The following is an 18,073-nucleotide window of genomic DNA, read 5'->3' as shown; positions in this document are numbered from 1 at the left end:
CCCAGCAGAGACTCGGCGGTCTTTCTGGTCCCGCGGCAGATGTCCTCCCACCTCTTTCGGCAGTGGGTGCCCCGTCTGTTGTGGACCCCCAGGGCCCGGACGTCCTTGGCGATGGCACGCCAGATGCCGATCTTCTGATGGGCGCTGACCTATGTGACATGTACAGGGTGGTAAAGGAAATCTCATCACTTTTCTGCCTGGTGAATGTGAGTGGCCCCCCCCTCCCCAACCTTGCCATGTTGCACATGCTCTCATCTTTCATGCGTTGCACTCCTCATTCGCTCCCCTCCCCACCATCTTACATACACCCCACTCAACACAGGCATAGCCCATTCAACGTGCACCCTGTGTACTAACCTGTTGGTCTGGAGGACCGTAGAGTAGCGCATACTGGGGGAGGACCCCATCAACAAGTTTCTCCAATTCTTCAGAAGTGAAGGCAGGGGCCCTTTCCCCAGTCGCAGCAGCCATTGTATCTCCCAGACCGAGGTCACAGCAGCACTTGCAGTATCAGTCCTCTCCTGTGGATGATCAGGTCTCGAGTGATTAATCAGATAGAAAATGGCGGTCACACCCGCGGCGGTGCGTACCGCCGCGGTGCGTACCGCGACCGCAGGCGCCCATCCTCATTGGCTACTGAAACCCATAGGGTGCAATGTTAACCAATGCGGCTTAGCACCGCGGTCTTCGACCGCCTACCGCCACGGTGTGCCACGCCAGCGCATTGACCTCACATCCCACTGTCACACTTCACAGGTCAGGCAGCCGCCATTTCAAGGGCCCACATGGCATAATTTCTACTGCGTCACACAGTCCTAGGCCTTGCATTGCCACTCATACAAGCCTTTCAATGCATAGCGATTCGTGTACTGTGCAAGCTGTGTGAACGAACCTGTGGGTTGCTTGACTCTGTGCTCCATGTTGTCCTTCCTAGGCACCGTCCGCTGGGACTTGCGAGGAGAAGGATGAATCCTCCCGTGTACCGACCGCTGGTGGACCTGTCGACAATGGAAGAACGACATATCATACTTACATACAGGCTTGACAGAGCAACTATACATGAACTATGTGCCCAGCTGGAGCCAGACCTGATGTCCCCCATCCGCCAACCCACAGGGATTCCCCCTCTGGTGCAGGTTCTGTCAGTACTCCATTTTTTGGCAAGTGGGTCTTTTCAGACAACAGTGGCCATGTCATCTGGGATGTCTCAGCCTATGTTTTCAAAGGTTTTGTCCAGAGTGTTGTCTGCCCTGATGAAATACATGCAGAGCTACATTATTTTCCCTGAGGAGGGCGATTTGAGTACAGTGAAGGGTGATTTCTATGCCCTTGGACATATCCCCAACATCATTGGTGCCATTGATGGCACCCATGTGGCTTTGGTTCCCCCCAAAGAAAGTGAGCAGGTGTACAGAAACAGAAAAAGTTATCATTCGATGAATGTCCAGGTGGTCTGTTTGGCTGACCAGTACATCTCCCATGTAAATGCCAAGTTCCCTGGGTCAGTGCATGACGCGTATGTCATGCGAAATAGCAGCATCCCTTATGTGATGGAACAGCTACAGAGACACCGTGTGTGGCTAATTGGTGACTCTGGTTACCCCAACCTGTCGTGGCTACTGACCCCAGTGAGGAATCCCCGGACCAGGGCAGAGGAACGGTACAATGAGGCCCATGGGCGAACTAGGAGGATCATAGAAAGGACCTTCGGGTTCCTGAAGGCCAGGTTTAGGTGCCTGCATATGACAGGGGGATCCCTAATGTACTCACCAAAGAAGGTGTGCCATATCATCGTGGCCTGCTGTATGCTTCACAATCTTGCTTTGCGACGCCAGGTGCCTTTTCTGCAGGAGGATGGTCCAGATGGTGGTGTTGTAGCAGCTGTGGAGCCTGTGGAGAGTGAAGAGGAGGAAGACGACGGGGACGACACGGACAACAGGGATACAGTCATACAACAATATTTTCAGTAGCACACAGGTAAGAATCACCCACGCCATTTTACATTTACTTAAGGCCTCATGCGTCTCTACTGTCTGTGTTTCCCCCCAGTTCCTGTTAACTGATTTGTGACTTTCCCTTCCCTTTTCAGAGCTGTATGACCCACTGCGTGACTTCTACTTTGTTTGCCCATGGACTAAAGCTTATTGAAATTGGTATGTTGTCATCACAAAGTAACTGGACATTATTGCACCGTTATGTGTAATACATTTGTTAAGAATACAAGCAGACTCCTGTTATTTTAAGTGCAATAAGTGATTTATTTTAAGTGCTACATATAGGTACATGATTGTAAAACGGTGATGGGTGGGGGTGGAGTAATGTCCATGGCAGAGTCCAGTTCTCAGTCTCACAGGTGCATTGTCCATATGCCTGTGGAAGGATGGAGCAGGGGCAGTTAAAGGTTGGACAGGGTGACAATGTGGGACAGTGGGATGACATCAGGGGGTATCTTATGCTGGCGGGAGTCTTGCAATCCTACTCTGTCTTCTTGTGAGATCTCAGGTTCCGCTTGCGGGGTGGTTCTTCTTCTGCAGGAGGTGGGGTTCTGGTGGCCTGTTGTGGTGTGGGGGCCTCCTGTCCACTAGCGCCGGCGGAGGTGGTAGGCTGTTCCTGGCCTGGGCTAGTGACAGGGGCCCTTTGGGGTGCCACATGGTCCCGCAATGTGGTGACTATCTGGTTAAGGGCCACGACGATGGTCCCCATTGCAGAACCGATGTTCCTCAGTTCCTCTCTGAACCCCATGTACCGTTCCTCCTGCAGTGCCTGGATCTCCTGGAACCTGGCCAGTACCGTCGCCATCGTCTCCTGGGAGTGGTGGTAAGCTCCCATGATGGAGGAGAGGGCCTCTTGGAGAGTCGGTTCCCTGGGCCTGTCCCCCCCCTGTCGCACAGCAGCCCTCCCAGTTCCCCTGTGTTCCTGGGCCTCTGTCCCCTGGACGGTGTGCCCACTACCACTGCCCCCAGGTCCCTGTTGTTGTTGGGGTGGTGGGTCAACCTGGGTGCCCTGTAGTGGTGGACACACCGCTGATTGACGTGTCCTGGAGACAGAGGCATGGGCCCGCTGGGTGGGAGCTGTGCTGGTGTTCCCAGAGGGGGTTGGGTCTGGTGTAGCCTGTGGCTGTCTGTGGGGAACCGACTGTCCAGAGGTCCCCGATGGGCCGGGCTGGTCATCTGGGTCCAGGGAGACAGAGCTGCTGTCATCGCTGGGGGCCTCTTCTGGGGGTGGGATGGACATCTCTGTACCCTCCGTGGCGGTGTGGTGGCGTTCGGGTCCTGCAGGGGTATAAAGGTATGGTTATTGCTTCTGTGTGTGGCATTTCGTGTGATGGGTGGGTGTCCATGTACCCAAGTGCAGGCATTCCCTTGTGGGGGCTTTTGTGAGGGTGGCTTGTGGGGGTGATGTGTGTGTGCAGTGGGCATGCTTTGGTGATGGGTGTCCATGCTTTGTGGTCGCATGCAGGGCTTGGTGTTGGGATGGGTGGGTTGTGATGGTGAGCCATTTGCAAGGAGTTGGTGTGATGGGGGTGGGGGGGAGGGTGGGGGTATGTGCTGGCATGCAGGTGGGCTGGGGGTGGGAAGCAGTAGTGAAGATTTGACTTACCAGAGTCCATTCCTCCGCCTACTCCTGCGAGGCCCTCAGGATGCAGGATGTGCAAGACTTCCTCCTCCCATGCTGTAAATTCTGGGGGAGTAGGTGGGGGTCCGCCGCCAGTCTTCTGCACCGCAATGTTGTGCCTTGATACCATGGAACGCACCTTCCCCCGTAGGTCGTTCCAGCGCTTCCTTATGTCATCCCGATTGCGTGGATGCTGTCCCACCGCGTTGACCCGGTCCACTATCCTTTGCCATAGCTCCATCTTCCTGGCAATTGTGGTGTGCTGCACCTGTGCCCCGAAGAGCTGGGGCTCTACACGGACTATTTCCTCCACCATGACCCTGAGTTCTGCGTCAGTGAACCTGGGGTGTCTTTGGGGTGCCATGAGGTGGTGTGGATGAGGTGTGGGGTGGCGTTTGTGGTGATGAGTGTGGTGCGTGTGGTGGTGTGTGGTGTTTGGTGCGTGGATTCTGTGTGGGTGATGGTGTTGTGTGCCTCTGTGTTGTGGGATTGTCTATTCTGTGCTCTCTCTCTAGCCTTTGTCAATATTTCGGGTCGTAGGGGTTTGTGGGTGATGTGGGTGTGTGTTTTATATTGTGTTGGGTGTGTGGGAGTGGTGTTAGTATGTGTATCAGGTGTGTGTGTTTCAAAATGACCAATGGGGCTAAGTTTTCTATGTGTGTGTGTATTTTGACCGCGGCGGTGTGTACCGCCAATGGAATACTGCGTTTGAAAGACCGCCGCGTGGATTTGTGTGTCATGATAGTGTGGGCGTATTTCTGTTGGCGTGACGGTGGAGGTTTGGTCATCGCCATTTTTTCGCTGACCTTTGGTGTGGCGGACTTTTGTGGATGTCGGGTTTTTGGCGGTTTGCAAGTTGCGGGTCAGAATGACCGTGGCGGTTTACCGCGGCCACGGCGGTGTTATGGCGGTCTTCTGACCGGCGGTAAGCGCCTTTTACCGCCGAGGTCAGAATGACCCCCTAAATGTCTTATTTCCAAAGGGAAACTCCGGAATAGGGGATATTACTCAGTCTCAGTAAATACTCTTCAACCGAAGGTAAATGTATTTACCGGGTACCATAAATACCTTGCACCAGCTGACTCATACTCAGGATTTTAGTGTAGTGTCCAGCTCACCCGAAAAATAAACCAATGCATATAACACACTAACGTGGCTTGTGACCGTTATGTCCACATCACAATGGAATAGCTGGGATTTTGCATTGTTTTGTTTGCTCAAGAATCGGCACCTACCACTCCTGAGGCAACTTAAAGCCTGGCAGGGGTAGCACATCGCTCTAGAGGCGTGGCGAGAGTTGACACCTTTGTTAGAAAAAAGCATGGTCATGTGTTTATTTTTTTGCTAAGCAGGAACAACCACACATTGGTGTGTAAAAATGAATATTTGTTTAAAATTGTCAGTATTCATTTGTAACATTGCAATTATCTCTCTGTTTGCTCTAATAATCATTCTGAAATGATTTAGACATTTCTCAAATACTTTTTAAATCGTGTCTTGGAGTGATGGCTTTTATAGGTTTATGTTTCAGAAAGGGAAAAATACAGGATTGTAGGCCTTTCCCCATTATTTTTACCGGCCTTGGACTTAAAAATACAAGTTAGGCCGGTAAAAAAACAGCCAGATGGCAACCCTAGGAGTGCCAGCAATGGATGTCCAAATTCTTTCTGCAATTCAGATATTTTATGCTACATTGCTACTAGATGGTGATCCCAAGTGTGGGTTTAGTTCGTCTAATTTTACCAGTTCACAGACCTGAGCAACTGTAAATGTATCACTTAGGGCTGCTCAGGACATCAATGAATTATTCTTCCTAATTATGAGTGTGCAGAATCGTGTAATATTTTCATTTCATGAAAATTACACACATTTCAGCAAATAGCTTAGAATGTTTTTTGCTGGTACCTCAAGTAAAAAAAAAAATCACGTGAGGGAACACCTCATGTACAGATGTCACATGAGACACCAAAAGGAGATTGTTTCAAGGAGAAAATGTGTATTGTGAAAATTCACAAGTTTTGAATAATGTGAAACTTGCATATTTTGCCATTTTTACAATGTATTTAAAAGATTCAGTGGAAGTATCCCAGTAACTGCACTCTCCTCCCTGAACCTGTCCCAACATCTAAATAGAATACACTTGCCGAGGTATTCCTTAATGGTTGGTCTTGATCTCCCTTTACAGGAGAAAATAGTTACCAGCGATGAATGTCACAGTGATTGCCTTTAGTGCTTCTTAATCTTCTTTTTCAGATTAAGTTTCATCAATGACAGCATTAACCAGGAGCAACATACATTCACCATGAATCTCCTTTTGCATGCCTTTCACAAAGGTTTCTCCTTACAAGTAGTGGAATAAGGTAGAATGAAACCTATTAGAAGGGTGAATCATGAAATATTTAATATTACCAGAGAATGCTGTAATCTACTGTCTGTTAAACAGTACATGATCTCAGAATCAAAGATCCACGAAAAATGGATGGACAAAATAGGTGAAACGAAGCGCCTGATTCACCAAACTTTCTTGTATATAAAGTTGTGATTTCCTTCTGGGAACTCTTAAGTCTGGATTACGTCTACAGTAACTCATATTAACTCACAGAAAAAAACCTATGTAAATTGTGTCCAATGAGATTTTGTGTACCATGGTACATAATTACAATTTATCAGAATTGTGCCTCTTTTTACAAGTTCGATATCAATACTTAAAGTGGGCAGATACCAATGTTCTTCCTAAATATTGTCCTCCGTGTGCAGCAACTACATTTTTGCATGCGCTCTTCACTTAGTCTTGCACACAACCAAATGATGGAGTGGGGCATAATGTGGAGAGCAGTGTAGAAGCTACCCCTGTCATTTTAGTAGTCCACTCCAACCACCCCTTGTATGACAGATATCTTTATTTAGCTATCCACTTTCTAAAGCTACAATTTCTCCTCTAGCCCTCCCCTGTTTATAACAGAGACTCCCTTTCAAACCTTCCAGTCATATGGCTGAAATCCCATCTCTCCAGCTCTTCTTGTTTTCGCACCAGAAACCACTGCAATGTTACCTGCTAATGTTGCTGATTAGTACAGCCTAAAGACGGAGCCTTCCACTGAAAGAAGGAAGATGGTGTCTAAACATACGTCTTAGGAGGCTCAGCAAATTGTAAGAGCTAGACAGAGGTAGAAATCTGCCTGCCATTAATATATAATGCACGGCAAGTTATCCTGAATGTAATTATGTCCAGGAAAATATTTCCTTGTGGCCAGCGCAGACAGAGCTAGAGGCCTCAGAATTCAATTTACCTGTGCCACTTAATATGTGTCACCATCACAAAGTTACTACTTATGAGCCAGCAGAACCATATTGCTTGAATTTTGTTTTTGCAGCATTGAAAGTAAAACTACAAATCCCATAATGCAATATGCACATGAGTAATACGCTAGGAATAGATGACGATTGCACATATAGCAGGGGAAAAATTAGTCTTTAATCTCTAAATAAGATAAACTGTGTTCTGGAAAGATTGCTCCAGTCGCAGCCCGTGGTATTCCATTTACTCAGGATGCAACAAAAGCAGCCCAAACACAAAATAAAGTAAGAAAAAATGCCACTGTCATTCTTGAAGCGCACTTGTTCTGATAAGTGGTGTCTCACTATTTAAACTGCCCACAACCAAATACTCTTGAACTATGAAACTTAAATGAAAATATCACTGTTTACCTTCAGGCACTTCACTAACCCTTCAATGGTAGAGGGCGCTTTATAAACGCTGCTACAGTACAATAAAACGATTTACAACTTAAAACCTATAAAGCCAGCATCTCTTTGAAACTTGGGTGACTGAAGTAGCCGCTATGGTATGAGGGAGGAAAGGGTGCTGAGGCAGACTGGCATACATCAGTTTATTTATGCTAATTTCTGAACTGCCTGAGGAGTCATCCTGTTAACCAGCAAACAATTTAACAAAGGTAAGCAATTTGCCAAACAATGATCTTCGGAGGAGTGGGATCAAAATATTGAGTTATCAGTGCAAAGCAAAATGTTACGTAACTTGCCGTTTTGCACTCATTCCCTTTTAGGGTCGAGCCTGCGAGAGCATGTGCTAGCGCATGAATCTTGCTTGTGAGACACTTGAACAAAAAAGGGCTTGGATTGTGCCAGTTGTTTACCATTTGTTGGTTTGCCTGGCACTGTGCTTTATAGCCTCCTAATTCGTCACTGCAGATATGGCATCATTTAAGTTCCTCTCTGTGGAGTATGGAACAAGCACTGATTGATTCGACTTAATCAGTGCCTGTCCGCTGCTCCCGACGTGACTGAGGTATTATTTTGTTCTTTTTAACTTCTGGAGCCCTACAAACAGAAGGTGTGTGACTGGGGAAACGTGCCCAGCAGGTCAAACACAATGGCAACGTTTTATTTTCTATATGTAACTTTCTTTTATTTTGCCAAGAATTATTTTCTCACTTTGCACTGATGTTTTGTTTTGTTTTTGCTCGTGGACTCTGTTCTCAAAATATTAGGATTATTTTGTTCTAAATATTGCAAAGCAACATTGTTTCTTATGTGTAATTTCCAAAATGATGCTTTAACGCAAACTTGTGCAGTACATCCCAATTCACTCTATTCCAATCCACCTCACCCCAGACCAAATCTCCCACTCAATACCATCCACCCATCTCCAATCCAAACCACTCACTCCAATCTACTACACTCTTCCCATGTCACCCCACTCCAATATGCCCCACTTCAGCCTAAAACAATCTGCTTCACTGCAATGCAAAACAATCTGCTTCACTGCAATCCAAAAAAATCTGCCCCACTCCAATCCAAAACAATATGCCCCACTCCAATCCAAAGCAATCGAAACTCCAATCTGCCCCTCTCCAATCCAAAACAATCTACCCCAATCCAAAAAATCTGCCCCACTCAAATCCACCCCACTCCAATCAACCTTGCCCCAATGCAATCCACCCACTCCATCCCAATTCACCCCACACCAATACGATCAACTCCACTCTAAAAACAATCTGACCCACTGCAAACCAAGACAATCTGCCCCAATCCAATCCACCCCACACCAACCCACCTCACCTCACCCCAATGCAGTCCACCCACTCCATCCCAACCCACAACACTCCAACATAATCCACCTACACAAATCCGATTCACCCAACCCATCCCATACCAATCCAATCCAACTCAGCAATCCAATCCAACCCAGTCCACCCCACCCCACCCTACTCCAATCCACTCTTCTTCAGTCCAAAACAATCTTCCCCACTCCAATCTGCCCCACTCCAATCCAAAACAATCTGCCCCACTCCAATCCAAATCATTGTGCCCCATTCCAATCCAAAACAATCTGTCCCACTCAAGTTCTAAACATTCTGCCCCATCCAATTCAAAACATTCCACCCCACTCCAATCCACCTCACTTGTCCCAATTCACCATACTACAATCCACTCCACACTAATCCAATCCACCCAAATCCATCCCAGTACAGTCTACCCCACTACATTCCACTCCACTCTAGCCCAATCCACCCCAATCCATCCCACTACAGCTATTCCACCTCACTCGTCCAGCCCAATCCAATTCAACCTACTACAGTCCAATCCACCCCACGCCAATCCAACCCACACCATTGCAAACCAACCCACCTCAATCCAACCTACCCCACACCAATCCAGCCCTTTCCAACTCAACCCACCCCCTCCAATCCACCTTAATCCACACCTCTCCAAGTCACTTTAACCCACCCAACTCCAATACAATCCACCCACTACAAACAACCTTAATCCACCACACTCCAATCCAATTCACCCAACTGTACTCTAGTCCAATTCACCATAATCTAACCCACCTAAATCCAATCCATTCAACTCCAGTCTACTCCACCCTAATCCAATCCAATCCACCCAAACCAACCCACCTTATCCCATTTCAATCCACCCCACTTCAATCCTATCCAGTCAACCTACTCCAATCCACCACACTTCACTCAGTCCACTCCATAACTGCAATCCACTCCAACATACTGCACCATATTCCAACCCACTCCACGCCACTACACTCTGCGGCACCCTTTGCCACTGAACCACTGAACATACTCAACTCTACGACACTCTACTCCCCATACTCCTCCCTACAACACTCTACTCCAACAAATCCACTCTACAACACTCTACTCTCCCACTCCACCCTAAAACAATCCACACCATTACCTTTTAGCCATGATGAACAGCAGCCACACTGGTGTAGAACATAGCAAAAACAGATTGCCAAAGTCAATAGCTTGTGTACAGGCAAGACCTATTGGCTTTGCAAATGTTTGTTTCTTTCTGGAACTGTTGGACCCAGTAGTCATCCAAAAAGGCACATACTATGCACTCTTGGCTGACATTCATTGGATGCCCTGGTTTGTTTTTCTTGTGTGTGCCTATGCGCACCCTGATTCCCTTGAGAGCACACTGATTCCCTTGTGTGCGGCACAAGGGAGAACACTGTACTGGCTCTTAGGCACACAGGTAGGAGGGAACCTAGTCAGGTACTGTTATTTATTGGGTACCTGCACTACTTTAATTTGAAAACACGAGTGCCAGCACTTCTCAAAAGGGTTACAATACTTCTAATGCTAAAATATCAATGCTTATGAGTAGGAAACAAATACTTTGGGATAGTGAGTACCCTCATTTTTATATTTCTTTTTCAAGCAGTGATGTACAAATTTGCTTTCCCCTCACACCATGTGTGCATTTGGAGAGGTCATATGGTGTGTTGTTAAAGAGGTGAGGCCTTTACATTTTTTTAAAGTGGTCTGAAAACAGGTTCACTTGGTAAAAAAACATGTAGAGTAACCATCCCTTCTGCATTTTGCAGGTTTGTCCTGCAGTAATGGCTCCTGTCGCACTTCACTCACAGAGACACTGCATGACGTCTGTTGTTGTGCATTTTGGTTGCTCTGACACTCTTAAGGTGACTGGGAGAGAGGAGTTGCAGCACAGGAGAAATCCAGCACCAGACAGTTTCACAAGCACATTTAGATGCAAATCCAGCCATCTGCTGATAAACAGCCTTGAATGTGTGAATGACTACCATGCTGTAGACTTGTGCTGGGACCATGCCCTTATTCTTTGTTTCTTCCTTTAAGACTGGTTCAAAGACCGATATATTTTCAGATAAGTCAACAGAGGCACAGGGAGAATATAATTTGCCCAGTATCAACCAATTTCTTAAATAGTAGATCAGAGACTGCAGCACACTGCTACTTGCTATAAAGGCTATACATGTATCACCATCTTGCAATTGGTAATATACTATAAGACTGGACACATCTTATCTACCCCGGGTAATATCAAGCACATTTTTTTAACTACCTGCTTGCTAGTAAACTTTCATATTGAGTCTAAATACTCCCAATTTTCACAATAAAGGAGGAGAGGAATAAGTTGAAAAAGTGATTGCCAAAGAGTACACAACTTGTCTGAATGGGAGATAGGGAATAAAAAACGGTCTCTCCTACTTCTACGTTTCCAACCAAACCAATAGACCACAACTGGGCTGGCAGGTACTCTGATGGCAAGGCCAATGGGCTGCCCTTCGGAGAGAAATGTCATTGTGTTGTGGCCCTTCCCAGCTTTAGAATAGTGTTAATTTCCAGCATAAATAGTTGAAGTGCTGCAGTGGAGATTAGATATCAAGTGTCCTCGTTCCATGACTAAATGTAAATACTGGGCCAAGTCCTGTTGCATTAGGTGGTTACTTGCCAGTATGTGTGGTAGATACAGATATTTACCACTGATGTTTCAATGCTTAAAACTATCTTATTCCGTTTGGATACTGGAGTTATTCATTTTGTAAATGTCTCTCAAAAGTGTCATCAATGAGAGGACAATGCTTACTCCAGGAGGTGGTGAAGGGTTAGAACTCAAATACAGTATGAAGAGTAATCACATAGGAAAAGAGCAAGATAGGATGAGTTATATCTTTTATATCTTTTAAGGTGGCCTGATTTAGAGTCCCAGGATTTAGAATGAATTACCCTAAAAATGCACAACGTGATTCATAGTTCACCTGACTCCTCAACAAATGTCTTCCGATATCTGTGGTGGCCCAGTGTCTATCAAAGTGACAATGGGAAGGTGGGCACCACAACAAAATGCAAAGTCGTGAATACTTTAAGAATTTGTTTTTTCTTAAGAGGATATTGCTATTTCATGGGGGGGGGGGGGTACCACTAAATCAGCAAAATGTCTGCACATCTCGGTTCAGCCAGAATCCTGTAGTCAGTTTCATGCCCTATTCCTTCGGATTACATCTCTTCCCAGCCTCTCCACCCGCCCCCAATCTCTCTCACGTGATTATGTGTCTTCTTTCCGTGCTGGCTGTCACTCATTCAATAAAGTACTGGTTTCTGTTGCAGGTCTGTTTCCATGGGAACCGTGATGCCCCCTCTACTTCAGATGGACACATTGATTTTCTGATAAGGAGCTAATGCAAAAGCACATGACATGACCAAATGGTCAGGCGGCAAATCTTTCTTTCTGTAAACAAGCCAAGGCCCGAAGCAGTTTTTCTGGACGATGTGACTTTTGTATTGTTGCTCTCCCCATGGTCTAAATCTTATAGTTTTTTATAATGTATGTACTTTTTCTAAAGCATCTAAAATTTTATAATAAAACTTCTATGTGAAACAGCTTGGGTAGGCATTTTCTGTAAGTGTTTGTTGAGTTCTTGTTTCTAATACTTTTTACTTGCACATACCGAATTGAAATCTGAAGTAAACTCAAAATTACACTTTCACATATGAATATTTCAGATCTTAAGTGTGAAAAATATCGCAGGAAAATCGGCTCTAATGCTACAAAAAATGAAGAACAACAAAATAAACTGTGCTGCTTTTGTTTTTACAATTTCACATAGAAGGAAACAAGAGAATACAAAGCTGAGGGTAAGGTAAAAAGTAGGCTTGTGGTTAGATGGCAGTTGGAGGAGAAGGCTCAGTTGGCGAGTAAAGTGTGAAGAAGATTGTGGTTAGGATTACATTTGGTGGAGAAGGCTGAGTTGGCTCTGTCTGACTGAGAAGCTGGACTAAATGTGGAGGCCTAGAACATGTGCATTGGGTGTTGCAACCTGTTAGGAGGTCTAGTGCCAAGTCGTTGGGCCAGAGTAGGATATCAGGGTTGTTTTCACTGTTAATAAAGGAGATGAATTCGACCTTTCTGCTGGTCAATTCAAAATTGACTACTGAAACGTTTATAATTTTAGTCTACAACTGCTCATTCAGGCAACTGAGGATTAAATTTACAGGTGCCGTCCTGCAGACCGACTTTGACTTTGACTAGAGACAACCCAGAAGGCAATCAGCATAAAAGACAATGCAGGCAATCCCAGCCACTCTAATGCAGCACTGACATGGAGCCAGTGGCAGGAATTGTATTTTCATGGCTAATTACTCATTTTGAATTTAATTAGCAGAAAGAAGGAAGGAAACTTGTAACACGTATAGTTATAGAAATGTGAATGAAAGGCTCCCTCTAAGTCATCTGTAATTATGTGCGCTGGAAACTGACTTCTTCGGCCCCCATCATGGGTTATTCATAGATACATTTTTGGTATCCCTGCACCCACAATTCCAATGCTATGGCTGTTGGTAATTTTGGGATGCAGGAATATGGCAGGATTCCATGTTTGCCTAAAGGGTGCCCTGAGTAATATTCCCTACACCTTATTCCCACAGTAACTCCCCATTTATCAGCACATTTGCACCTGGTAATTTCACCAGCTCTCAGATGGTGAAATGTCCATGTGGGATTACTGAAGAATACGTTAAACCTCGTGATGGGGCCTCAATTTTCTAAATGTATCACGTATGATGCAGCTATGCCACAAGTTCACATCATTTGTATTTATTTATATCAACAGTGTTACTTGTGTTGGAATATGACTCTTTGGTACTTCCCAGCACCACAAACATTGTTTTGAGATCATCGTTTTGAGGGAGAAAACTTGAAAGGGTGGAGATGCTAAAACATCCTAGGTCGACAGCCGGGGGAGCTGTGCCAGTGAAGCACTCCTAAAAATAGTTGTTCAAAAATTAAGAGTCGCAACAAGGGAGGCCTGACAAAGATGCCAGGAGCCATGGGTTAATGCAAAACTGCAGCTTCTAAAACTAGCCAGTGAAATGGCTCACCCATCAATTTGCTGACTCATAAGACAGGGGATGTAAGTGACATAATGAGCTAGGTCTGTTAATGCTAATGGTGATTTTTTAGTTTGAGTGTGTTGGAAACATTTGGTTAGAGGGTGGTCTAGTTAAAATATATTTGCAACATTTAGCATAGTAGTTGAATGCAGATCTAAAGATGCCTCACTCCAAATCAGGATGAGTTGAGAGTTACATATCGTGATAGTGTCTCAAGAAAATCTAGAAGAATGGACTGCAAGAAATGAAAAGTAAGAATTCTAGGGATACATGGTCACCCTAGATGGAAGACACTTGACATCCCACTACTTTGCAAAAAAAGCCAAGCATGTCAAAATATCAAGCAACTAACTTAGCACATCTTGAAAAAAAGTGCAAACTGCAAGCTGCAAGTTGGGTACCGGCATTTATATCTGGAATTTAATCGGCGCTTATCTACTGCATATGCAAACTTTAGCAGTAGATCAGCAAGGATGTGTTGGTCTGAGGCCATAGAGCATCACTGCATCTGAACTGTAAAGGAGCTATATGAAACAATGTGATTTCCAGTTTGTGGGTGCTATTTAATATTCACTTATACAGTAATTCTTACTTGAATATTCAGAGCGACCTAATTCTTTAGTAGAGTTTCCAAGTCAGTCGGTACTTAATTTGCAAAAGGTTACGTGCAGGAGCTTAAAGCTTTTCTTAGGAACTCTCTACTGATACTGACAATTGCTGCGGTTGCCGAATACCAAGGCTCCCTGCTCTCGACTAAACCTCATAGCTCTCTCGTTCAGTACACTAAACTTCCTCTCTCTTTGACTCTCTTCCACATCTTCTTTTTATTCATGATATTTCACTGTTTTCACTATCTTCGTCTTCCTCCCTCTTTCTCCATTGTCTTCCTTTCTCTCACTCTCTCTCTTTAGGTCAAAGTCTGATAATGAAAAATAAGCCTCATTTCTACAAAGTGCCCACCACCTGCACAAATGAAGCACTGAGTCAAAACCCCTCTTATGCTGCAGTAACTGTAGCCACTTTCAGGTTGTTGCCCTCGTCACATAAATAGGCGTATGTGAAGATACAGCGTTTCTTTTGCAATGTTTTGTGAAGGTTGTTGAAAAACTTGGTAAACGTTTGCCACAATTACTTGAACTCATAATTTGTGTGGCAGTCTTTGGCAGGAAAAACTCTGCATTGCATACCTTCTCCATGTTGGCAGAGTGTAATCTTGCAATAAAGTGAAAATTATCTTGCAAAGTGCAGAAAATCTTATAAAACATGTTAAACTAAGAAACTTTTCACTTCAGGAAGGGCAATCATCGGAAAACTTTGCACAACTTCACCAGTGAAAATAAACTGTCCTTAAATATACAGCTCACGTACACAGAGGGGCAGATTTATGAAAAGGGGCACTGCACCTAGGGCCAGATGTACCAAAGGATTTTACCCATTCTGTGTCTATGGGAAAAAGCTTTCGTATATATGGCCCCTAGTGCACTGCCACTTTTATTGCACCCCTTAGAGCCACCCTAAAGCCACTATGTGTGCTCCGTATTTAAAATATGATGTACCATGGCATTTTTACATTAGTTCAGCGCTTTGCAGGACTAGCGTCAAGATTTTTTATGCTAATTCTTCAAAGCAACCAGAGGTCCTTTGAAACCAATGGGAGACTCCTTTTAATGCCTGCTCTGAGCAGGCATTGAAAATCCCGGAAAAAGTTATGCAAAGAAATATTTTAGATTTCATTTCGTCATTTTTTGGCTCCCCCAACGGGGGGACGCCCCCCTCACATACACTATGCCTGGTGTAGGCATAATGTGGCTCAAGGAGTTACAAAGCGGCGCAATGGATGCATTACACCACTTTGTAAATATAGTGCAGAGGTTTTGGCCTTCCAATACTACATTCATGTAAAATAAATGAGGCTAATGTGGCATTGGAATGGCAATAGGGGCTCCTAAGTCTGTGCCAAAATGTCTAAAATGACTTTATAGGAGAGTGACTAAAAGGGGTTCCCTAATACGATGAGCGTAGCTCGGACAGGGAAATAACTAATGTAGGAAAAGACTACTAAACGAGCTACAGCAATGTGAGCTGAAGGAATAATACCCTTCAGGTATAAATCACTATAGGTACGGATAATTACAACATGATATAATACAAGCTAACAATGATACATGATTAAACAGGACGACTGAACATGGAAAGAAAGTAACTAATGAAGATATTCTGTCACAAAAATATATAATTTTATTAAATACTTTTACAAAAGATTAAAATACTTAGAAGACTTGTTTAAAGATAGATCAAGGAAAAACTAAATACCTAACTCAGACATACCACACTCATACTGAATAAGAACCAAATAAAGGATAAGATACACTGGTGAAAGATGACATGAAATGTGCTAGAGTTTACATAATAACACAAAAAATCTGGAAGAAATAATAATGATACATCGATATCAGAGAGAACTAATCAAAAGAAATACAAAAATAGTTGGTATTCTAATACAAAAACAATCAATATTAGGAAAAGGACGATGATGAAGTTGCTCTGTCAGAGAGGTACAATAGGGACAGAAGGCCTACGCGCGTTTCGGTGTTCCTTAATTATGAGGGTCACCTTCATCAGGACCATTCCCAATAGTACAATCCACTGATAGTGTGGTCTTAACAGCCGAACATCCTGGTCATTTTTATGATAGATTCTGGATATGTATAGATACTGTAGTCATGATATGTAATAGAAAGATAACATAATTATGTGAAAATATACTGCTAGTGTCATGGAAATCACCAATTCAGATTTTTGTAAAATGGAGGGAAGAGAGTTTTTTTTGAGAAATGGTACTTATGGGCCTGTAACGGTCCTAGCTTTATTGTACCATCAACAAATTGTCGGTAGGTGATGGACCAATCATGCAAAGAAGAGACATATTTCTCTGTTAGAGAAAGTACCGTGGCAATAAAGAATGTTATTCAACTGTGAAATTAGTAGAAGAATCGGAACTGAGAAAATGAAAAGTGACAAATCACATGATGTTTAGAATAATTAATTCAGAGTGACACGAAAAGATAAGATGATTAATTTATTCATATATAAAAGTGCCTTATATGATGTAACTTCTACTACTTTTCCCAGTTCTGTGGAGGAATGCACCCAAGTGTATTGAGAAATTAGTTATAATAAACTAATATCAAGATTCTTTTTTGTAATACCTGTTATGTCAGTTAGTATAATGTGACTGACATATAGTTGTTCCATTCTCGTGGTTAGGCATAGAGATGCCTTTTGTTGTCAATAGGGGTAAACAAGCTAGTAAGCAAAAGATAATATTCCGATCAGTAAGGAAAAACTTGGGAACGAAGTAATAATGTAACTATATACTGTAGAGACTAGTAAGAGTTTGAAAAATAAGTCAAAGAGTACAGGATTTTTCTATCGTAGGGAAACTAAGAGACTAAAAATCACCTGGTGTTCGATAAGGCGAATTAGACTGGCAGGTTCCGTTCTAAAATCTTTGAGAGTCTTCAGCCTCGAACTAAGTTCCATAACTATTCCAAAGTATGTGTTTATGATGATAAAGCTGTACAGAATAAAGAAAAGTGGCTCAGATGGTTTGCCAAAACAACGGGGAGATCGCATTTTAATATGGACTAGTCGATAGATATACAAAATGATGCGAGAGTCTTTCTTAGAACGCTTACCTGTGTGTTGACCGGCGTCGCGTATGCTGATTATTGTCCTGCCTCTATTCGTGCCCGTCTTCAACAACTATGTCATACCATTCTACGGTGAGTATTCAAATGAGTAGCTTAGTAATCAGTAAAAATGGTTGTGTGAAACCACACTGCATAAAGTAGGGTAAAAATATTGTTTAATTAGTTTCTTACACTGACCTAAAATATTATATTTGCATGCTGGGGGTATAAAAGATGCGAAATATGCAAAATACCTTTAGCACTGCAAATGGGAAGAACTTGGCAACTGAATATGAAAAAGAGTACATGCCAGAACACCTTTGACATATTTTTTTATTACAAATGCCTATCAAGTGGTACCAGATAGAGGATACAAAACTCACATTTTTCCATTAATTGACTATTCCGGTTTGGTAATACGCTTTCTGCTCAGTGAGCTGTCCTAACTAGATTTGAGTGCCCCACGTGCTCAGCCGTACTTTTCTGACATGGATGATTGCATAGCTGCTGCTAACCTGTCCACACCTTGTATATCTCTCACATTGGCTGCTTAGGAGTAAGTGTCCATTT

General features: G+C 43.9%; 1 protein-coding gene across 1 annotated transcript in view; it reads left to right on the top strand.

Annotated features, from left to right (window-relative positions):
* Positions 1 to 12,297, top strand: part of LOC138259311 (leucine-rich repeat and fibronectin type III domain-containing protein 1-like protein) — a 345,013-nt gene extending 332,716 nt beyond the window's left edge. Inside the window, exon 6 of the mRNA XM_069206935.1 lies at positions 12,030 to 12,297. The gene's annotated coding sequence lies outside the window, so the exon portion shown is untranslated. The remainder of the gene's footprint in view (positions 1 to 12,029) is intronic.
* Positions 12,298 to 18,073: the final 5,776 nt, after the last annotated feature.

This window comes from Pleurodeles waltl, chromosome 9 (genome assembly GCF_031143425.1).
Source record: "Pleurodeles waltl isolate 20211129_DDA chromosome 9, aPleWal1.hap1.20221129, whole genome shotgun sequence".
Classification (NCBI taxonomy): Eukaryota; Metazoa; Chordata; class Amphibia; order Caudata; family Salamandridae; genus Pleurodeles; species Pleurodeles waltl.
This window is presented reverse-complemented; position numbering and strand designations above follow the sequence as displayed.